Source organism: Bubalus kerabau, chromosome 10, assembly GCF_029407905.1.
Source record: "Bubalus kerabau isolate K-KA32 ecotype Philippines breed swamp buffalo chromosome 10, PCC_UOA_SB_1v2, whole genome shotgun sequence".
Lineage (NCBI taxonomy): Eukaryota > Metazoa > Chordata > Mammalia > Artiodactyla > Bovidae > Bubalus > Bubalus kerabau.
In genome coordinates this window covers 11,695,555-11,719,499 of record NC_073633.1, presented here as the reverse complement: position 1 = coordinate 11,719,499, position 23,945 = coordinate 11,695,555, and the positions used below count along the sequence as shown (strand labels likewise).

At 44.6% G+C, this 23,945-nt stretch overlaps 1 protein-coding gene across 4 annotated transcripts in view; it reads right to left on the bottom strand.

Moving 5' to 3' along the window:
- The window catches only part of SV2C (synaptic vesicle glycoprotein 2C), a 215,787-nt gene extending 192,087 nt beyond the window's left edge, over window positions 1–23,700 (bottom strand). For 2 of the 4 annotated variants that reach the window (XM_055536601.1, XM_055536604.1), the window contains exon 1: window positions 23,545–23,700. The gene's annotated coding sequence lies outside the window, so the exon portion shown is untranslated. Of the gene's footprint in view, window positions 1–22,531; window positions 22,630–23,247; window positions 23,452–23,544 lie in introns of those variants that run through there. The other 2 variants (XM_055536603.1, XM_055536602.1) reach the window with 2 other exon arrangements.
- Between the last annotated feature and the right edge of the window lie 245 nt (window positions 23,701–23,945).

The following is a 23,945-nucleotide window of genomic DNA, read 5'->3' as shown; positions in this document are numbered from 1 at the left end:
CTAATTTCCTGATTATTTAAAAGCACATAATACTGCTGAGAGCCGGCATATTGCATATTGAGTGCATACTGCATATTGCATATTGAGTGCAGCACTTTCCACAGCATCATCTTTCAGGATCTGGAATAGCTCAACTGGAATTCTATCACTGCCGGGAGCAGGAGCTCCGTCCATGGCAAAGGTCATGAGGAAGGAGGCTCGGCATACGCAAAGGCGGGATCGAGCCTCAGGAGTCCCCCTGGAAATTCTCGAGCATCTACCCCCAAAACCTGCTTTGTGCTTTCACCTACACCTCTGACTTTACGGGGGCTGTCCCCCACTACCTCTCTCTGAAAAAAGAATTAGCTTACAGCTCCAGTTAATAATTCCTGGGTATGACAGTGTTTAACCTACAAACTCCTTTGGAAATCCTCTAGCCTGCCTGAATAGGTTTTTCCAGCCACATGTGATTGTTCAGAGCCTCCCAACTATGAGAGGCAGGAGATGTTCTAAACTGTCTAAACACAGATTCCTTTGAGTAGTTAAAAGATTGATTAGAAATTGTATTGGTGAAGGGTTTTTCACTTATTGAGCCAATGTTTGCTGCTAAGTCTCCATACTCCTTACCTACTGTGTCCTTGGCAGTGTATTGATTGATATAATGGGTGTATAGAAATGTAAGTAGTAACCTCAATGTTTGTAACCTTGGACCCTTGAGTTAATTCTTTTCTTGATTGAGCCCACCTCACCTTTGCCCTATAGGAATGCAGCTTTGTCCAATGCCTTTTTGGAGGCTGGTGCCTGACTTTGGAATAATCACCTTTAGAGAAAAATAAGTTTCTTAAAATGTTAACAGGCCTCCTGGCCAGAAGATGATGTCAATCACCTGAACTTTTGCATATGATAAGTTTGAAAGCCTGGCTTCGATTAGGACCAGGAACTGCTGTCCTTGCATGACTCCACCCCTTCCCCCATTATCCTCTATGCATAACTTAAGGTATAAAAACTACTTTGGAAAATAAAGTGCGGGCCTTGTTCACTGAAACTTGGTCTCCCCATGTCACTCTCTCTCTCAAATTCTGGCTGAGTCTCCATCTGGAGCACGGAACCCGCCATGCTTGCTAATTATGCCTGGGCTTCTAAGATCCGACCGGGGAGGCCTCAGTGTCTCCTCTCCTTCGGGAGAACGGAAGGACGCCTGCGGCCTACGTAAGTGGTGCAAACTTCTTGTCTTGAAGTTTTATTGGTCTCCCGCATAAACCAAGCTACTCAGCCTCTTTTCTCCACTGAATTTTCCTACTGAGCTATCCTCATTCTATTACTCTTTATATCCTTAATTAATGTTTAATTAAGCAGTTGTTTCCTGATCCTCGCCTACGCCGTCTCTCCTTCGAATACCCTGGATCAGCCGGGGCTGGACCCCGGCATAATACAAGATAAAAACAAAGAAAAAAGAACATAAAAGTAGCATTGAACTGTGAACGAAGCAGTCTGCATTCTAAGGCCATCTTTGTAATTAACTAGCTATATAGCTTTGGGAAACTGTTTTAGTGGCTTTGGTTGGTTTTCTTCATATATTAATGAGATTTATAAAAATCTCAAAATCTCAAAAAAGGTCTCAGCTTTTGACCTGTATTGCCTAACTACTAAAACTAGCATGTATGGTTATCAGTATTATGATCTGATTACAATGAATTTTGATGGTGGAAATTACTTGAGAATTTTACTTCAGTATCTGAATTGCTACTTTTTTGCATCTTTCATAGAAAATGACAGTACTCAACAAATGTATAAGCTAACAGGAAACTAAAACATGGAAAGTCAAATGTGAAAGAAAATGCCTCAGTTGTCTAACACTGTTACTTGTTATTTAACATTGATAATTTTCTCTTCTTTCTTAGACATTAACCCATTATCTAAAACAGATTATAAAACAAACCCAGAAAGCACTTCACGTATATCTGCTTGTGTCTAAAGCTGATGAAAGGTGGTAACACTACGAAGAGTGCACATCATAATAAACGTGGGACGGGCTATCAATCTAAGTTAGCTCTATGAGGAAATAAGGAATGCTGACTTCTTGGTATTATTTCTGTGCATCTAGAAATTTCAGGTTTTACATCTCAGAGTCCAAAACCATCCAAAAGAGCTTCTGCTAAATGCAGAAAGTATGGGGAAATTCAATTAACTAGAATTGCATTAGAACACATATCTGGTCAAACAAAACTGATAGAGAAACAGTAACCATGAGTATTACTTAAATACCTTAATTTGCAATAGTATGTTGTTGCTGATTAATATTACAAAAGAAAATCACTAAATTTGGTAAAATCTAAAAATCATCTAAAGAAGGGAAAACAGGACTTCTGCTAGATTCTCTTTGGGTGGGTGGGTGTGTGGGTGTGTGGGTGTGTGGGTGTGTGTGTGTGTGTGTGTGTGTGTGTGTTAAGCAACCATTCCATTTGGTGATATTTATCAACTTTCAATGTAAGGTTTAATAGAGGTTATATTCTCATTTAATATTTGAAGCAGGAAAACATTTTCCTTAAAATTAAGAGAGACTTCTTGCAACAATCCGTTTTGTTTCTTGTACAGAATGTAGCTGTATTTCTCAAGCTTTCTTACACTAAAGAAAGGCAATGAATGGTCTTATCTGCCTGTGGCTGCATAGATATCAGAGTCAAAAACTACAGAGTGCATTTTTTCCACTATTTTTAAACATATGTATTTAGTTGGCTGCTCAGGTCTTAGTTGTGGCAGGCAGGATCTAGTTTCCTGACCAGAGATCAAACCCTGACCCCCTACATTGGGAGCTCAGAGTCTTAGCCACTGGACCACCAGCGAAGTCCCTTTCCCACTATTTTTATTGGGCCAGAAGAGTTAATTATTAATTACTATGAATTTACAGATCTCCATTTCAGTGGCTCAAAACTTGAGTGTCTAGCACTCAGGCGCTTTGTGTCACCAACAGTCCAGGCCCGCAGGCTGGCCAAGGATTGTTAAGGTTTTCTCAGAGACGAGTCTGTGTACCCGCAGTGTTGGTGCTACCTGGGACTTGTTAGAAATGCAGAAGCTCAGGTCCCACGCAGACCTAGTGAACCAGGATCTGCATTTTAATAAGATCTTCAGATCATTTGGATGCACAGTAAACTCTGAGAAGCAGTGCCCTAACATCAATACTCATATTTGTTTGTATCCTGATATAGCTTTTTGAGTACGAAAAAAAAAAAAAAATTACAGGTACTGATGAGGAATAGTAGCTGTGTATGCCCAAAGCAGTGTACCACACAATTCATAACAAAAACGGATGAACTGCTTTATACAAACACTTTTAACTTAACCATCTAAGAGTGAATATGAACAACTACTGAATATCTGTATAGAATAGGTGTGCCATGTAGTTAGGGTCACCAGATACCCCAGATTCCTGGGACAGTCCTAGTTTACACCTGTTATCCTGGAATGAATTATTGACAGCACCCCGCCACCTTTTAAACTAAAAAAGCCCTCATTTGAACAATAAATTACATGGTCATCCTAATTAAAATCTGCTAAAAAAATGCATCCATTACAACCTCCCCAAAAGACTTAATTATAAGAATACATGATATTTGGGCCTCGCTAGTCACCAAATTCTGCTCCTGTTTAACAGTAATAAGCAGGGAAAGAGACATTCCACTGTGAAGACAGCAAGGCAACCATTTTCCGTTGCATGGACAAACAAGAAAGTGGTGGTAGTAATCTCCTCCTTTTAACTGTTCACTAATTTTTTCTTAAGTCACTAGTGTTAGATTTGTGACTTATCTTTACTAGAATCTAGCATAAGGTTGAGGACAAATCTATGTTTATTTATTTTATTATTATTTTTCAATCTCAAATCTTTTTATTTAGCAGTATAGCAATGGATGGAGAAGGCAATGGCACCCCACTCCAGTACTCTTGCCTGGAAAATCTCACGGATGGAGGAGCCTGGTGGGCTGCAGTCCATGGGGTCGCAAAGAGTCGGGCACGACTGAGCGACTTCACTTTCACTTTTCCCTTTCATGCATTGGAGAAGGGAATGGCAACCCACTCCAGGGTTCTTGCCTGGAGAATCCCAGGGACGGGGGAGCCTGGTGGGCTGCCGTCTCTGAGGTCACACAGAGTCGGACACGACTGAAGCGACTTAGCAGCAGTAGCAGCAGCATAGCAATAGAAGCATGCATTTTGTAGTCACCTAGACCTAAATTAAGTTTTTTCTCTATACATTTACTACTTTTAACACAGCTCCATTTCTGTGTGATCTTCATCTATTTTCAATTTTTCAAACGTACTTTATATTGGAGGATAGTTGATTGACAATGTTGCATTAGTTTTGGGTGGAGAGCAAAGTGGTTCAGTTGCACACATACATGTAGCAAGGACCTACTGTATAGCACTGGGAATTCTGCTCAACACTACGTAACAACCTAAATGGAAAATCATTTGAAAAATAATAAATAACATTTATTTACTCTAAGTTTAATATATGTTTACAGTGTTGCAGAAAGGGCACCATGATTTGGAACTATCAGAACTACTAGGAGAATCTCAGTTTTAGTCTCCCATGAATGAAAACACCGTTCAATAAATGCCCCACCTCTATGTGCTAAATGGACAACAGGCACACTAAAAACCTAGATAAAGAACAAGAAAACCGACACCACCATCATTCAGTGTTGTGGGTGAGCCTGTGGAAGGAAACCAAAGCCAAGGAGAAAGGTGGGAGACACAGGTACAGAGGAAGACCGTGCCATCTGCTGGCTGTGGGGCAGAGAGTAACGAGGTCAAAACACGGGCTTGCTAGGAATCAGCTCTGGGAACGTCAATTCTGCCCGGCTGATCACCCTTTTAGATGTTTTGACAAATATACCACACATCACAATCAAGAGCTGGAACAGGTTCTACCACCCTCCGAATTTCCAAGACCATCTGTAGTCAACCTTTCTCCTAATTTCAGCCCCTGACAGCCATTGTTTGCCATTTCCAGAATGTCACATAAATATAATCATACCGTATGGTGCCTTTGTTTCTGACTGCTTCCACCTGCATTTGAGATTCATCTTGAATGAGCTTAGACACAGGTAAATGATAAAGCGAAATTCCTCTCTACTCTGCATTTCCATGACTACAAATAGGCATGAGGGCTAAAAAAACGGTCAATACTGAATCAAAGGCGATGTAATTTTAGAAATCCATTAAAAAACATATTTCAGTGTTCTCAATTATACATTACTACACACTCCACAGTTTCCCCACACAGTTTGGCAGACTGACGTTATAACAGAATTGGAGGGGGCGGGGAGTGACGCATACCAGGTGCTATGACAAAAACCACTTGTGCAAATATTAACAAGTCAAACAGATGAAAAGCAAAATCCACCTCTTCCAAATGCTAAGCCTTCATTAGCTGTGGACACAGATGACTCAAGCCTTGGCCTTCCTGGGCTGGTGATAAGCATGTGGTCAGTCGCTCAGTCGTGTCCAACTCTTGGCAACCCTGTGGACTGCAGCCTGCCAGGCTCCTCTTTCCATGGAATTTTCCAGGCAAGAATACTGGAGTGATCTGCCTCTTCTAGGGGATCTTCCTGATCCAATAGAAGTACACTGATGAAAGAGACTGCTAAAGTCAAGATCTTGTTTCCCATTGATTAATAATAAACATTTATTGAACACCTCTCAGGAAGGCTACAAGAGAACCATCTAAGCCAAAGAGTCTCTATAATGCTCTTACAGAACTCCACAGAATACACAGACTCCTTGGTATATGGAGAGAACCTGGATTCTGAAGCCCCACAGGTTTAAATTCACTACTTACAGTTCCATGACCTTGAGCAAGTAGCATATGGTCTCTGAGCTTCAGCCTTTTCATTTCTAAAATGCATTACCCTCTACTGATTCATCCACAAATATTCCTTGATCATGCTAGGCCCTGGGTCATCTCTAGGTCCACAAGGATGAACCTTCAAGATGTAAGACAAGGAAATGAGCACTCACAAAACCATAGCAAATGCTGTCACTGGATAAGGAGAAGGTGGTTCCGTGGTATGTTGGAAGGGTGTCTAAATTGGACCTGGGAAGATCAGGTTAAAACCTCCCTAAGAAATCTATTAACACCTCCAGGGAGTCCTAAAGGATTCATGGGAGTTAGCTAGGTCAGTGGTGAAGTAAAGGGTGACAGTCAGTGTAAAAGGCTCAGAGGAGGCAGGGGGAGGGCATGGGGCCACCAGGACCTCAGGCAGTTCACTGCGGCCCTAGGAAGGAATTGCTGATAGAACTCAAGGCCGTGAGGAGCCACTGGAGACTTTTAATATGAACTGAACATGGTCTTTTTGTGCTTGACAACAAAATCCGGTAGAATAAAGAACTGAAAAGGGACAAGACCAAGGGGCCTGTTAGGAAGCTATTACACTATTCTAAGTGAGAGATGATGGAGGTCAGGATTCAGATTTTGATAAAAGACAAAATAACAAATGTCCGGCTGGCGTGAGCTGGGAACTCGGCAAATGGTAAGGGCCTATTAGCAAGCTGCTGTATCATTCCAAGTGAGAGATGATGGTGCCCAGGACTTAGGCATGATGAAAACTAAATAACGAATGCCTAGCAGCATGGCTGGCATGTGCTAGGAACCCAGCAAAGGTTCGTTACCCTTCTTTTTCCTTCTTCCCTTGTAATCTATCCATTGTTCCTGTGGCCATGCAAGTAAAATCCTCTTCCAAGGAGTAAATTTACAAAAAAATATTCTTCTTAACAGATATTTTCAGATGTCAACAGGGAAGAAATACATTCTATTTTACCTCTATTTTTAAGGGGTGAGATTTCCAATAAATGTTGATGTAAATGCAATTTCTTTGCAACCAAATCGTTAGCATATCTTAGTTCACTGTAATAATGAGTTTTTAATCACTAATATTAGCAGACTCTCCGATCACTGATGATCACATTGAACTGTTTGTCTCCATAGAGTTTAAGCAACTTAAGGCTCAGCCTGCAATACGGGAGACCTGGGTTCGATACTGAGTTGGGAAGATTCCCCTGGAGATGGGAAAGGTTACCCACTCTAGTATTCTTGCCTAGAGAATTCCATGGACTGTATAGTCCATGGGGTCGCAAAGAATCAGACATGACTGAATGACTTTGACTTTGTTTTTTTAAGATTATTTTAACAATTTCATTTTTGTTTACTGTTTGTCTTCTCCCCCACTAGAATGTAAGTTCCACAAGATCAGGACTTTATCGTCTGTGTTTGTTCTCTGTTCCACCCTCAGCAGCCGGAGCAGGGCCCAGCCCTTGGTCCAGGTGCAATAAATATCTGCAGGCTAACTCCTTCATAGAGTGAGGGGAGAACGGGGCCCCATCTAGAGGAAGTAACTGAAACTGGCCACTCCTAAGTGGCATCTCTACTTCAAGGTTCTCCCTACCCTAAGCCACTTGCACACCTGATTTCAGATTTACCTTGCTGAATGCACAGTTCTAACAAACCTAATTCCCCCCTCAAACAGAGCCCAAACTTCTGCCTCTGACTTCAGGAGTCCTACCAACCCTTGCAGTTCGGTCTCCTGCCACTGCTGAGGTTCTGGTCCTCACAAGCCTCTCTCCCAGACCCAGAGAACCACCTGCCCCTCCCCACCTGCCCCCAGCATGCGTCACCTCTGCCTCCAATACCATGCCTCCCTCTCTCCCCGCCTGATACAATCCCGCCTGCCCTTCAATTTCATCTCAAAAACCGTTGCTTCTGAAGTTTTCCTTTATTCCTGAAGTCCCCAGTTCTCAGCTAGGATGACTCTGAATGCCCACCACTCCTACCCTGAAATGTCTCACAAAGTGTGGATGTGTTTCTGCTTGTGACAACTGGAGGGGAAAACACACACTGGCTTCTGGTGGGTAGAAGCCAGGATGCTATTACCACCTTGCAGTGCACAGCGCAGCTCTCTAAAGAGAAGAACCATCTAGTCCAAACATCACTAGTGCTGAGACTGAGAAACGCTGCCTTAAGCAAACGTCTTTCTGCTGCCTTTCAAGCATCGTGGGCTTTGGAACTGCTCTCACTGCACTCCCATTCTGCATTGTGCAGGATGCCCGTGTAACTTGTCAGAGCCACCCTCCCAGGTCTGTATGTTTGACGCACATCTCATTTTTCCCAATGAGCACAGCATAACCCTTGCTCAAAGGAGACATCGATTTGTTGACTGGAATTGAACTGAAATTTCCATTTCATTCAGTTTTCTACTTAAGTCTATTTTCTCCTGTTTCCTGTTAATAAAAGAAAATGTAGGCACCGTGTTTTGTGATTTAACCTTTGAAATACATGAAGACTGTTATTAAATAACTTATCTGTTTTCTTACCTCCAGAAAAAACTCCAGGGCCTTCTATAATCTCATCAGGAAGAGTACACATGAAGGGCAATAACTGGGTCTAAATTGGATTAAATTAGTTTTGATGCTAGTCTCATTACATACTGTGAATCTGCATTTATTTCATTCAGCACGTCTATAGTTTTTTAGCCAATGGACAAATAAATAAATATCCAAGCTTGACATCCAGTTGAGGCAGCTTTTCTACAATCAGGACTAAATAATAAATGCCATGATTTATCTAAAGCATCTTTTTTTCTTATTATCTTAATATTTAACAAAGTTAAAAACATTTGCTGACTTTATAGTTGACTGACCTTATAAATATCCAGTAAGCAGTTTCCAATAAAATATTATGGTCAATCTGCTGAAAGAGCTACACATCTTGAGACTTTCAGCACATTTTAAAAGTTTGACTGAGGCAGGATTCATATCTGATCACCAACTCCAAATTTTACCTCTTCTGAGATATGAGAAATCTATTGAGCTAAGGAGAAAATACAAATATACCCTGGTTCTTAGAATTAAGTTTGAAATTTTGAATGAAAGACTCAGCTTTCACTGAAAAGAGGGAAAATCTCATACAATCAGAAAGATTATCATAAATCCTTCTCTCTCTTAGGAAGGTAAGCTGAACTCTCTTGAATATACACCCAAATGGCCTCCAGGCTATGGACGAGCACAGTGGCTGGTGAGACAGCTGTCACGCTGAGAAGCTGGACATCCTGATTCTCAGTGCTGCCAGTCACCAGGAGATGGTGAAAACCATTATGAAAGAGCATTTATTTTGCTGTCATATGTCAGCCAGACTGAAAACCAGCGGCTAGTTAGCCTTCAAGGGAAGGAGGAAACCCCTCCAGGCAGAAAAGCAGAATGTGATCAGAGGACCCTGAGAAGGCACGTAATTAACACTGTCATGGTCTGAGTGAAGATGTCACAACCATTACCATGGGCAAGAGGAAATGAGACACACACACACACACACACACACTCCTCCATGAGACATACACATGCCAGCTAATGCGGCCAGCAGGAGGTGCAGAAGTAACTTCAAAAGTACCTCTGGGAGCCCCAAGATCTCAGACCCACACTTTATTACACTCTAATCTGAGACAAAGACAGGTCATCATCTGACTTTTAAAATTTCACAGTACCCAATTTCAAAACCATCTACTAAGTGGGAAAAAAATGGCACCCCACTCTAGTACTCTTGCCTGGAAAATCCCATGGACGGAGGAGCCTGGTGGGCTGCAGTCCATGGGGTCACTGAGGGTCGGACACAACTGAGCAACTTCACTTTCACGTTTCACTTTCATGCACTGGAGAAGGAAATGGCAACCCACTCCAGTGTTCTTGCCTGGAGAATCCCAGGCACGGGGGAGCCTGGTGGGCTGCCATCTATGGGGTCGCACAGAGTCGGACATGACTGAAGTGACTTAGCAGCAGCAGCAGCAACGCTATCTAACATGAACCATTCTTTTCCATCTTATTTAGGAGCTTCACTCAATGGAATACGATGCTACACCAAACGCCTGATGCAGTCATCAACAGAGCACTCTGTAACACAGCAATAAGAAGGGAATGTATAACGCCAAGACGTGGGAGTAAGTGAATCAGCTATTCACCACAAAACTGATTCATCACAAAACCTTTTAGTCTTGGCTCAGGCCCCATCAGTGAGCAATCTGGGTGGGGCTCAAATGCCTCCAAATTTTCCATGGCCAGTAGGACTGATTCATCACTATCAGCCCTTAAGAAGAATCACATCACCCTCCTGATGTTAAATAAAGCTTCAGGCATAAGATGACCTGTGTTCCTGAGTCTCACATTCAATTATGTTAATTATTGGTTTTCTCCTTAGATTTGCTAGGAAGTGGATGTTAATCTTTACAGAGTTGGATTTTTTTTTATTTATTTACTGCCTTTGAAAGTAATCAAACCTTCTTGTGCACACACATCTGTATCCCAAAAGGCAGACATGATCATTACATACTCAGGTTCATGGTAATGAATGTTTGGGACAACAATTAGCTGTAATGTATTTATCAATAAATGAGGGGAGCTCTGCCCCAACAAGTCCCATGCTCACCACAGATAAAGAGTGTGATGCCCTTATCAATATGCAAACTCTAGATTAAAAAGCACACAGAGAAGCATGTATCATCCAGTCCCAGGTCACTTTTTCAATGTCCTCTGATTTCTTCCTTCTGAATTACTCTTACACCAATTTCAGTTGGTAGGAAAATAGTCTTATCTTTGAAATATGGACCAAAATAGGTCACCAAGCTTTCACTCCCTCTTTTGTCAGTCTCTTCTGGAAGCAATTCAGAGGGCTCCCCCTCTCATACACAGAAGACTCTGGCAGGGCACTCACAGTGTCTGGCAGTGGCCTCAGAAAATAATACGTTTTAAAAACAGGTTTAGAAAGAAACCACCAGATTCCTGCTGGGACTCTCTCATGGTTGTTGGAACAACCATCTTAGAACACATCTCCTTCTCTCCTCCATGCCTCCCCTGGTCTTACCCATCACTAATCAAGATTAGAGTGGCATGGTAGAAACCCAGTGCCTTCACAGCCAAAGCCGTGGCCTGCTTGAATTTAGGGTAAGCCTCAGAAATGGAACTATGATACAGGCTTGTATGTGCTCTACAAACACACCATTTTTCTAGGCAGGTCCAGCTCACACCCCACCTCCTTCACAAGCACTGTTAGAGAGAGAAATGTGACAGCTGTCAGGGGGCGAGCACACTCCCCTCAGGTACAGGCTACGACGGAAGAGGCCACCCCGTGTTGCAGCTTGCCCCTCCCCACCCCCGAATATAAATCTTAGGACACACCATGCTAAAACACAGAGGATCTAGAGCAGTCCAACCGTGCCTACTAATTACATATTTTGCAATGCTTATTAAATATTTTTCACAGATGAAATAACCTGTCTGCACACATAAATTTAAATATCTATATAATATCCTAACAGTAATAAGTAAAATTCAAAGAAATAATAAATTATGCCTTAAAATATGTAAATGTCCCAGTGTAGCAGCTCTAGAATACAAAATGAAGACAAGGGATGCTTGCTTCTAAATGTGGTCACCATGAATGCAAACAATACCAACATAGACAAATAGAGGTGAGCTTATTAGCAACCTGGGCTTCCCTGGTGGCTCAGCGGTAAAGAACCTGCCTGCCATGCAGGAGACACAGGAAGTTGCGGGTTTGATCCCTGGGTCGGGAAGATCCCCTGGAGAAGGAAATGGCAACTCACTCCCGTATTTTTGCCTGGGAAATCCCATGGACAGAGGAGCCTGGAGGGCTACAGTCCATGGGGTCGCAAGAGTTGGACACGACTCAGTGACTAAACCACCATCCATTAGCAACGTAAATATCACAACTAGTATTTTGTTAGTACTGGTGATGGGACCTTTGGAAATGATGAACAACTCTTGGTAAAATTTTAAATAAAACAACATAGAATCTTCCCTTGATTTACAAGTAATTTCACTCCTGGAAAATATACTCTATGTAAAAACCATATAAAATACTTGTGTTTATATATACAACAACAACAAAAAAGGTCTAGGCTTAAATTGGGGCTTCCCTTGTAGCTCAGTCGGTAAAGAATCCACCTGCAATGCAGAAGACCTGGGTTTGATTCCTGGGTGGGGAAGATGCCCTGGAGAAGGAAATGGCAATCCACTCCAGTATTGTTGCCTGGAGTAATCCCATGGACAGAGGAGCCTGGTGGGTTACAACCTATGGGGTTGCAAGAGTCAGACACGACTAAGCAACTAAGCCCACACAGCAGGCTTAAATTACAAGAAACAAAATTTTCACCTAAGTAGGTATCGATGACAGTACCAGAAAGTTGTACAGCGTGTGAGGCAATGCTTTGTTACATGGAACTCTCCTGTCATCCTGTCTTTGGTCAGCAGAATGCGGACTGAAGGGACAAGCTACCAGTTCTGAGCCGAGCCTTAAGAGGCATCACATGTTCCCACTTACCTTTCTTGTATTTCAGCCGTCTCCATGCAGAAATACAAACTGAGAGCCAATTATTCTAAGGAGGATTAAAAGCCTGAACCTAACCTGCAACTTCAAGAAAACCCAACAAAGGTCAACCTAGATCAGCCAGCACTCAGTCAATCTACAGATGCATGGGTGAAAAGAAATGATTATTACTTTCAGTTACTAACTTTTAGAGTGGCTGGTAAGGCAACGTGACTTAGTAATAAATGTCTGGCACATACTTGCCCACCTAGCACAGGGGAGGCAAAGAGGGTTAAAACAGAAATAGAAACGTCAATAAGAAATTTGTGATGTTGGACAGAATGTGGGAGGAAGACTGGGTGGAACCCAGGGAACCGGCGGAAGCTAACTGGTGCTATGTAAACACAATGCTGGTCACTGGCTGTAGGAGCCACTGGGTATGGGGAGAGCCCTGCAATAAACCACACCGATGCCAGTCTCATGAGCTTTCTCCCCTGCAACCACCCTGAAGGACAGAATAGGCAAGTCTGTCACAATCTGACAAATTCACATAAAGCAGGCAGAGACATGATGAGGACCGAATAAGGCCCATGGCTGTCGCAAATAAAACCCCTGTCCTCAAAACTCAAGTTAAGGGGTTCCTTTATCCTTTCAGATTACAAACACAAATATCATTAAATAATCAGTAGGCCCACAGAAAGCCCATAAGTATTTCATTTTTGTCAACATTTTTGCCTTCAGAGAACTTGATATCTTCTATAAACCTATCATTTACACATTTTAAAAATTAATTAAATGTATCTATGATTCTATCTACTTACTAACTTTCTGAATTTTTAGGGCTGTTATTCAATGATAAATAAAAGAAATAGTGAGCTTTAAAAATTGTATATAATCACAGGCAATGATGACAGGTTCAAATGGGCTAAGGACTCATTTTAAATAATTCATATATATTTTTTAAGATCTTCAGATAACACTGCATGACTCTGTAAAGTTTCTAGAATCTTTACAAAAAAACTGACTAAGCCTATACTAGCCAAGGGAGTGAAGAAAATACAATTAGATACAAGAATCACAGGATTCACAAAATAAAAACAAAGCAATGATTGTAAAATTGTACGTAACTATGCAATAAATTTGACAACCTGGCTAAAATTGACAATTTTTTTTTAAGGCTGCTTACCAAAACTGACACAAGAAGAAATAGAAATTCTAAGATTCTAGAGCCTTTATCTATTAAAAAGAAATAATTTTGTAATTAATCAGAGGCTTAAAAGCAGAAGATGAAGTTCCATACACGTTCAATTTCAGCAAGTCAGAAACAGAAGGAAGCTTACAGAAGCCGGTATGAGTAGCTGTCAAATGGCAGAACCTCTCTACCATCTACGTGGGGGACGCAGACCTCGGGCAGAGCTGCCTGCGGCCAGCAGTGTGGAGCAAGCCTTCTCTGACTCCAGCACACTGCAGACTGGACGTCCGGGAGTCGAGAGTCAGCATTCTGGCACAGCCGTGACGTTCTAAGGTACTTCGGCAGTTTTAAGGCTCTGTCAAGTAGTTTCTCTGATGGTAGGCATGAAAAAACAAGGCATCTGGGCAGGTTAAGGAGAGTTGGGGCTTCCCTGGTGACTCGGGCAGTAAAGAATCTGCCTGCAATGAGGGAGACCTGGGTTTGATCCCTGGGGAAGGGAATGGCAACCCACTCCAGTATTCTTCCTGAAGAATCCCATGGACAGAGGAGCCTGGTAGGCTATAGTCCATGGGGTCACAAAGAGTCGGATATGACTGAGCAACTAACACTTAAGGGAGAGCTATGTTAAGCACCTCCAAAGGACTGAAATCAGAACAGCAGAAGTGGGTTATGACTAAAATGGACATCCAAGGAGCTTCTGGGGCACAATCTCCTCCATGATCTGGGTTTTGTTTAAAAACGTGCTCAGTTTATAAAAATCAATTCAGCCATACCCTTCTAAAAAGCACACTTTTCTGTGTATTATACTTCAATTTTAAAAAGATTTTTTAATAATTAAAAATATTTTTAGCCCCTATATGTCCAGTGCCAGGAGTTACAAAGATCCCAAAGTTCTGGGCTCTTGCCTTGAAGTTCAAGGGACTCAGAGTCTAGGAACTCCTGAGTTAAGGGACTCAGCTCCAGTGGAGGGGCCACAGTGACACAGGATGAGAAGCACTCACGTTGTATGGCTGCAAGGGGACTGGGAGAGGCAGAGAAAGGGGCCCTAATTCTGCTGTGGAGGGTCATGACACGTGATTTTTAGGCTGAGGCTTGGAGGACAGGTAGGAGCCTTTGCCATGAACCAATGTGTGGATGTTCAGAGTGGGGGGAGGCAAGATGGTGGGAGGGAGGGCATGCCAGGTCCACGAGAAGAGAAGATAAAAAAAGTGCTGACCTTCAGGCCCATCAAATACACAGTCACAGTAGAGAATGAAGATCAAGCCAGTCCATCCTTAAGGAAATCAACCCTGAACATTCATTGGAAGGACTGATGCTGAAGCTCTGATACTTTGGCCACCTGATGCGAAGAGCTGACTCATTGGAAAAGACCCTGATGCTGGGAAAGACTGAGGGCAGAAGGAGAAGGGGATGACAGAGGATAAGGTGGTTGGATGGCATCACCAACTCCATGGAAATGAGTTTCAACAAACCCTGGGAGATGGTGAAGGGCAGAGAAGCCTGGCGTGCTGCTGTCTGTGGGGTCGCAAAGAGTCAGACATGACTGAGCGACTGAACAACAACAGTAGAAAGAATAATGTTCCTCAAAGTAAAATGTGCAGCCAGTTAATCTAGCTTATGGCAGCTGCTAGACACACAAGAGTTACTGATAACAAGGGTGGAGGGAGGTGGGAGGGCCTCAGCTTTAACTACCTAGGTCAGCAACCCGGAGTCCTTCTCACAGGCTACTGTATCGAACATTGATAGGTTTGCGCCTTTGTTCACTCAAAATGAAAATTGCTTTATACAGTACCAAACTAACTTATGTTCTCAAAACTTTGATTATCTTACTGGTATTGTGAACTGGAAAGACATTCACAGGAAAAACCAGCATGGCTTCCTACCACTTAAACATCGGGACATATTTATCTTTATTTAGATGAGAAATAGCATCACAGGGACATCTTGAAATTAACCTTTACCACCTTTACTGATGCCTTAATTACAAAAGGTAATATGTGCCTATTGCTGAAAACTCAAAATGATTGAGAAATATATCAAGTAAAAGTGTCAGATCCTCTCCATCTTTTTCCCCAAAGATAACAGTTTGATCTCTTTATCCTTCCAGACTTTTTAACATACTGCAATTTTTTAATAGTGACGTGCTGCATATTCTGGCTAATATTAATAAACTGCTATATTTTTAACTAAAACATAATCTCAAAAATAGTCCCAGTAGCATCCGTTCACCTCAGTTGTTTCACGAGCAGTGTAGTATTTCACTATTTAAATGCACCATAATTGACATGATCATCCTCTGATGCACATTTAAGTTGTTTACAGCTTTTCACTCTTGCAAGTAATGATGCCATAAACAGCCTTACAAAAATGAGGAGATTTATCTGAACATTCTGATACCATGAAGTATGTCTGAAAGGGAAGGACTAAAATGTCTCCCAGGAAAGGACTCATCCCAAGCAAAAGGCAATTTCAGATCCACTGTTTATAATCTAGGACAATGGGCTGTCATCAGCAGGGGACAAGAGAATGTGAACACAGGACACGGTGTCACTGGAAGTGTCCGCTCGCCAGCCACGTGCTTTCGCACACTCTCTAAACTCCCCAGGGACAGCGAGAGTACCTGGCGGAACCAGCGGATGCTGGGATGCCGGAGCCAGGGCATCCTGGGCACAGGGAGGTGGCTCTGGCAACGCTGCAGTGATGTTGCTGCAGGGCACTAGGGATGAGGACCGCAGGAGTGTCCCCGAGGACGCAAAGAAACAGAAGGCTGGGAATCCACAGCTGGGGGAGGAACAGGACGGGAGAAATGGCTGTAGATGTTATTGTGGGTCTATAATTCTACCCTCACACTGACGTGGCCAACAGGAAACCCAGGCCGCAGATTTAGTTGGATACTTCAAAAAATAATAATATTTATACTTAAAATACTTGTGTGTTCAATGCAGCTCAGACTGTATTTAATGGGTGTAAACTGGGGCAATGCTGTCACGTGTTGAAAACAAGAATATGAGGGCAAATTTGAGAATGGCTCCAAGGAATCATTGGACAGTCACTTCTTAAACACAAACACACATGAGCAGAAAAAGTGGCATAAAGAAAAAAATGGTATGCTTAGAACTACTAAAAAAAAAAAGTAATATTAAGATGAGTACATCTTAAATCAGGCTGTGAAACTGAAAGTCACTCAGTTGGTGTCTGACTCTTTGTGACCCCATGGACTGTACAATCCATGGAATTCTCCAGGCCAGAATACTGGAGTGGGTAGCCTTTCCCTTCTCCAGGGTACCTTCCCAACCCAGGGATCAGACCAGGCTCTCCCACCTTGCAGGCAGATTCCTTACCAGGTGAGCCACAAGGGAAGCCCAAGAATACTGGAGTGGGTAGCCTATCCCTCCTCCGGCGGATCCACTAGTCAGAGCTTGACGTGACAAAGTGGGTCACCTTCTCTACCTACTGCCAAAATGCGTGGCTCTTCCTTGCCGCAGAGGCCCCAGTGCTGTGTGACTCATCTGGGTAATTGAGAGCAAAGAACAACATCTCAGATACTTCTCTTAGAAAAACTGCAACCCTCCAAGATGACTATTTATCTTGGGTGAACCTGCAGATTTTAAAACCTGAATAGTGGAGGAGATACCCGCCTAAAACAGCTGCTGGCAGTCCTGGTTTTCCTGAAAGGCAGACCTGGAATTTTGAGACCCTGGTTCAGCAATTGCAAGAGCAGCTAGGGGAAGAGAAGGTGACTGAAGGATAGGAGGCCTAAGACTAGTTCTTCCAAAGCTCCCAGTGCTTAGTCAAAGATATGGTTACACCTTCTGGTCATGGCCAGGTGAAGACAGTCAGGGAGTAGTGCGAAGAACACTGAATTTGGTTCAGTCAGTTATAAGCTATAGGAAAATCACAAGTTCTCTGAGTAATGCAAGGTCCTAGGGTCATTATGAAGACAAAATATAATACTCCCGATGTCCATGTTATATACAAACGTGCGTGGGTTACCAGGACACACAACATAACGGCAAGGTCCAATGTGAAGGGAAAACGGGGGATGCTTTGTTCAAGGAATTTCAAAAGGTGAGGGCAGAGCATAAATCAAACAAAAGACCCTTCCTAGGACTTCCCAGGTGGCTCTGCTGCTACTACTGCTAAGTCACTTCAGTCGTGTCTGACTCTGTGCAACCCCATAGACGGCAGCCCACCAGGTGGCTCTAGCGGTAAAGAATTCGCTTGCCGATGCAGGAGACGTAGGAGACGTGGGTTCGATCCCTGGGTTGGGAAGATCCCCTGGAGAAGGAAATGGTAACCCCCTCCAGTATTCTTGCCTGGAAAATCCCATGGATGGAGGAGCCTGGCAGGCTACAGTAGATGGGGTCACAAAAGAGTTGGACATGCTTGAGCGCGCGCACACACACACACACGCACACACACGCACAAGTGTGAGACCCTGTTGTGACTACATACACCACAGGCCCATGAACCAGCCTCAGGAGTCACTGCTCACCAGATGGGTGCCCTGCTATAACCGCATAGGTGAGTCTCCAGAGCACCCTGCATTTGGTCAATAGTCCAGAAACATTCAGGATTGCATTGCAATAAAAGGAAGTAGGATTTCATATATTAAAAAGGAACCCTTTCATTTTATAAGACAAACATTGGGAGAAGAGAAAAGGTACCTTTTACTGTATACTGCCTACAAGGTAGGAGCTTTATGTATATTTTTCCTATTTAACCTCCACACACAACCCTAAAAAGTAGATATAAAAATCATCTTTTCACAGCTCAAGAAATTAAGGCTCTGAGAGGTTAAGAAACTTGTCTATGGTTACACCATTTTTCTCAAACAGCTCATTAATTCATCTGATAATGTTTACTGAGCTCCTTCTAGGGAGAAAACAGGAAGACAAAACAACCACCTCTCCCCAGTCCTGTCCATGGCTTCTTGGAGTTTAACAACTTAGGAGAGAGAGCTATTCATGAAAGAATCTCATTTTTTAAAAAAAGGAAATGTAAAATTAATGAACTTTATAAACAGAGTTGCCAGATTTAGCAAATAAAAACACAGAATGCCTAGATAAATTGAAATTTCATATAAATAATAAATAATGCTTTAATATGTCTCATGCAATATTTGAGACATTTATGTTAAAAATTAATTGAAATTTAACTGAGCATGCTCTTTTTCTCTGACAATCTTATGGAGAAGGAAAAGTACATTGTGATGGGGGAGGGCATTTTAACCTCACAAAAGAGGTTTAGGAGGCTTCTCCAGAAAGGGAAGACTGGACTGAAACCTAAATAACACCAGGCATTAATGTGAGGAAGGCAGGCTGGAGCAAGTGATAGGGTTGCCATGGCAGGAGAAGACTGATGTTTGAAGGCTGCTAGGATGGGAGAGGTTCGGGGGTTAGGTAACCCGAGGTTACAGAAGTGAGCTGGGGCCAGACCACCCAGAGCCTTGCAGACTTTGAAGGCCAAGGTTTTCAGTCTTTATGCCAGTAGACAGACCCGTCTATGTCACGCTCCCTCTGCCTACGCCCGTCTGTCTCCACAGAGTCCTTCCCAAACACAGACTTCACTCTGCCTCTGCCTCTTACCAAAGAAGCCAGCCATCTTGAAACCTGCCTTGCCAAGCCAGAATGCGATCCCTCTGAGAGTTTCAAGCAGACATTCCATCAGTTCCAAAGAGAACAACACAGCTTAGAGAGCCACGCGTTCTGGGTCCCTGCTGCATGGCCAAGTACTAGTTCAAGTGTTCCTGCAACTGTGGTCCCCGGACGACAGCATCCAACCCACGGGGCAGAGCCTGGGAGCTGCACACTCTGGGCCACACAGGGAACCACGCATTTGGGACGCCTGGGATGGGGCTCAGAGATCTCCACTTGGACAAGCGACCTGGGGGAGCACATGACTATTCGAGAATTCTGATCTATTAGACTCTTCTAGGATTTCTAGTTCACAGGGTTTTCAAAGAATGGTAAATGACAGGAGAAAGCACTCTAACTCGTCATAAATCTCATTGTGCTCTTAAATTATAAGAGGATCTGAGTGCTATGCGAAGACTGAAACCCATCAGTACAGTTTACAGTGTCTGGTCTAAATCATTTGTATCACCTACTGTCCACAGGAAAAGATACAGCAGGCATGGTGCGCTTTAGGTGGTCAAGAGAAATCATTTAAAGTGTTGCCATATTAAATCGAACTCAATATTCACTTTACATTAAACTGAGATTATTATTTTTCAACTCTGGTCTTTTTAAAATGCTTTAACTCATACCCCTCATGGCATAATACAAAATCTAACAGACTAATTACAAATACACAGCCCATGGTCCCATGTAAAATTGCAATGAGTTAATTAAAAAAAAAATCTCTTATATTCTATTTATAAGAAAAGTTCAAATATAAAATATTATGTATTATATATTTCTTATATTTTACAGAGGGAAAGAACATTAGAACCAGAAAGGACCAAACCATCCAATCCAGCCCTCTTAGTTCATCTCATTTTGTTCACTTCTTTCCAGGGAAACCACTTGATATACAATGACTATGGACCTTTCCTAATTATAAGGGGTGTTTCAGATAAACTATATAGTGTCTTTATACCCTCATTCCAGCAAGAATTAAAACAGTAACTTCATCCTCCCTTGTTATTTCAGCTATGTCAAAAAAAAAAAAAAAGAAGCTTCCAATTTTATCCACTGCAACATTTTACACTGGCTACTCAATAGAGATGGAATTTAAAAAGTAAAACTCAAATTAATTTTGCAACGTTGTACCAAAGCTGCATGAAGTTGATGGAGGGGGGCTGCCTCTCCTAGGTTTACAAACAGACTTCACCGAAATGATGAGTTTGTGTTAAATGAATAATGGTATCCATGTCATAAACCATGGTTCAGACAGAAACCTCAGCAACATGGAACGGAGAAGCAGTGATGAATCATAGATTTTCTCCTGATACAGCTGCATAGAATTAAAAGGACATTTTAACTTTTACTCTTCACCGGAATCTACCATCATGCATGAGTAACATGAATAACAACATAGTGACCTGATTCGGAAGGCATTCTGACACATCAGATACTTTTATTCATGAAACATGTCATCAAAAAGTCTACCTCAGAATAAGAGCTAATATCCCTAATTACAGGAAATGGATTTTCTGGTACTTGTGGTCAGGTAATATACTGCACATTTTGATGTCTTCTGCAGTAATTGCCTGGAATTGCCTGTGGAAACTACATTCTGTTTTCTGAGGGACCTTCCACACTTACAGAATATGACAGTATCAATAATGAGTAGGATTTTTACCTAAAAGCTCCTAGGCTAGTGTGCTGCTCAGACCCAATGCTACTTTCAAATGTCATTGGGTCATGAAAAATAAATTTAATTTCTCCACTACATCATCAAAACACTCAGATGCAATCCAGAGCTTTCCCTCCCCTGCCCCCCTCCTCCAGACAGCCAGCAGCTAATGGCATTTGATTTTATATTAGACTGCTAGAAAAGTCTATTGTCTGCATTTGCTGACACTGAAGGCCAAATTTCATTAAAGGAACAGTGCCGGAGGAAGTCGCCAGACTTTTTTAAAAAATATGTTTTCTCTTTCCTTAAAAGGATTTTGTTTTATAATATTTTCCATTCATACAGAATATGTACGTCCAGAACTCTGAGACGCTCTCTTTTGTCCTCAAAACAACTTTTTAATAAGAGCTAGTCTCAGCTATTTTTCACATTTCTCAAACACGGAGTATGAACCCAAAAGGGTAAGTCACTTGCCCATAACATAAGGTGGTGGCATAACACAATACTTGGGGAAAATGAGACTAGGACCTTTAACTCTCTTCTCTTTAGTAACTATGTTCCCTCCTTTCTCCCATTAACCCCTCAGCTCCATCACTCCCTTCATTCATTTTGCCACACATCCTGCCGATGTGGGCTCATCCAGGAAAGCCGGTAGAAAAATCTTTGCCATTAGGTTTCCAGAAAGTGGGGTCCTTTTTTTGTTGCTGTTGTTAATACATAGAATGAAATGTGGATTGGCCTTTTTATTCTCTACCAGAGAATGCACTTGGAATACGGTTTTCAACACATTTTTAGGAAGAATGCGGGCACACTGTTTTGCAAGCCTTTCTCAAGCTCCACTTAGAGGCCAGGCCTCCTAACAAAACTCCTGAAGAACGGTGAAGAAATGGATCAGCGCTACAGAATCCGAAGAACCTCAACATCAAAGCTTTCACAGGAAAACTGGCCGTGAGCACGAGGCCTTTCGGAACTGACCACTGAAAATGAGCGGATGCCGGATTAATACCCAATTCTCCCCCACGATTAAGGATAGCAATGGAACTGAAGCAACTTTCCTTCTCGCCCTGTCAGTCGGTTAAGAATGAAGGCAGGAGGCCCAGAGTCGGAGGAGACCGTCAGGGAATCCCTGTTGCAGCGCCTTAAAAGACGCTCCATCTTCTCGGTCCCCGGGGAGCTTCCGGCCGCTGCGGCGCCTCGGCGGCACTGCGGTGCACTGCGGAGGCGCCGGCCGGCCCGCGGCCGGGGCCCTGCGGGGCTTCCCTCGCCGCCCGCCCCCGCCGCAGTCCGCCTGTCCCCGCCTCCGCCCGCGCCTCCCCTAGTCGCCGCGCCCCGCGCCGAGGCCGCCGCAGGACATCCATCCTCCAAGAGCCTTTGACGCACACACGCGCGCTCCCAGACGGAGACTCCGCCGCCTCCCGCATCCCCCGCCCTCGCCCCCGCTCGCGGGCCCGCATTTGCATCACTAACACACGCAGCCAGTGACGCGAGCGCCCTCCATCACCCTCCACCTCCCCCGCTCCGCCGCCCCGACTCCCCCACCCCGGCTCGGGCCGTCCCGGCGGCACCTCCAGCCCGTGTGACTCAGCCCCTCCCTCTCCGTCCCAGCGCGCAGGGCGCCGCGGGTCCCCGCACGCCCACACGAAGGCTCTGGGTTGAGCATCTGCGGCAGGGTGCCCGCTGCCCCCAGCCAAGTTCATCACCGTATTTCGTAGTCCTGGTGGGACCAGCCCCAGGCTGTCCCCTCGGCACGCTGGAGGAAAGTCTTCCCAGTTCTAGAACCCAGAAGCGGGGGGGGGGGGGGGGGGGGGGGGGAAGAGCCCGCCAAGAGAAAGGGTCACTGAGGTGGAGGAATCGCCTCCACCGCCCTTCTCAGCACCTGAAATCATTTCGGTAGTTTATTTAAAGGTGACGGCCGCTCTCCCCGCGGAGCTTCACACCAGTGGAGCTCTCTCGCCGCGCCTGGCACACAGTAGGCGCTCAGTAGGTTTTTACTAAATGAAGGCACAGTGTGGTTAAGCGCAGACACACACAGCCCCGCGGGGTTCCGGGCTCTCCAGCCCTCGCTAGTTCTCGTGCGGACACTAGACTAGACCGGGGCTTCGAAGATCTGGGGAGCGGGGAACAGTCCTTACATCTCAGGTGTTTCTTTTAGGCTTCCGCAGCGCCCACTGCGGCTGCCTCTGATCTCCCGCCGCTCGCCCGTCTGCAAAGGGATTCCCGGCTAAAAAGTTGAGCCCAAGGCTGGGTTGCGGTACAGGGGTACCGGCGAGGCGCAGTCGGACACCCGGCCAGGGCTTCGGAGCTGCTCGTTTTAAATCAGCCTCTTCCTGCCCATCGAATCACAAAAGCGAAGGATAGTAGAGGTCCCTGCAGAACGCGGGCGCGGCCCCCGCAACCGCCGCAGCTGCCCACCTACCTCCGTCGAGAATCCGGGATAAAGCGCGCCCGCTTCCCCCAGACCAAGCCCAGGCAACCGGGGGTCACTCTATCTTCTTTACCCCTACTTCCTCGGTCCTGCTCCTGCAAAGGCATCCGGCCGGCTGAGCAGCACCTCGCACCTGCAACCACCTCCCCGTGGGCGGGTGGGGCAAAGTTGCTTTTTCTAAAAGGCCACGAAAAGTTCCCCAGGCTGCAGCGCCCGGCCTGCTGGTCCCGGAGGGACAAGAAGTAGCGGCGGGAAAATCCGTCACCGCTGCCAGGGTCTCCTACTCACCGCGCCAGCCGCCGGACATCCACTTCCTAGGACAGAGTCAAGCCTTCAGCCTTCAGCCTCGCTCCTCCGGGGCGCCTCCGTCTGCCGCGCTCTCCCGCAGCGCGCGGAGTGGCGACTCCTCGGAGCGGGTCAGCCGCGAGAGGCGGGGCGGGTGAGCGGCTCGGGGCTCGCACGCTGCGGTCCTCCTCCTCCGCCTCCGCCTCCTCGCCTCCGCCCCCCGGTGCTGCAGTGCCGGGCGGCGGCGTGGCGAGAGTACGAGCAGCGCGCGAGGAGGGAGTCACGGCGCGCGGGGGAGGCGGCAGCCGCGCACGACTCGCTGCGGGGCGGGCCAGCGCGCTCCGGAAAGTCGGCGTCTTGGGCGCTGCGGCGGCGGCGCGGGATGGGGCGGGTAGGGTCACCCC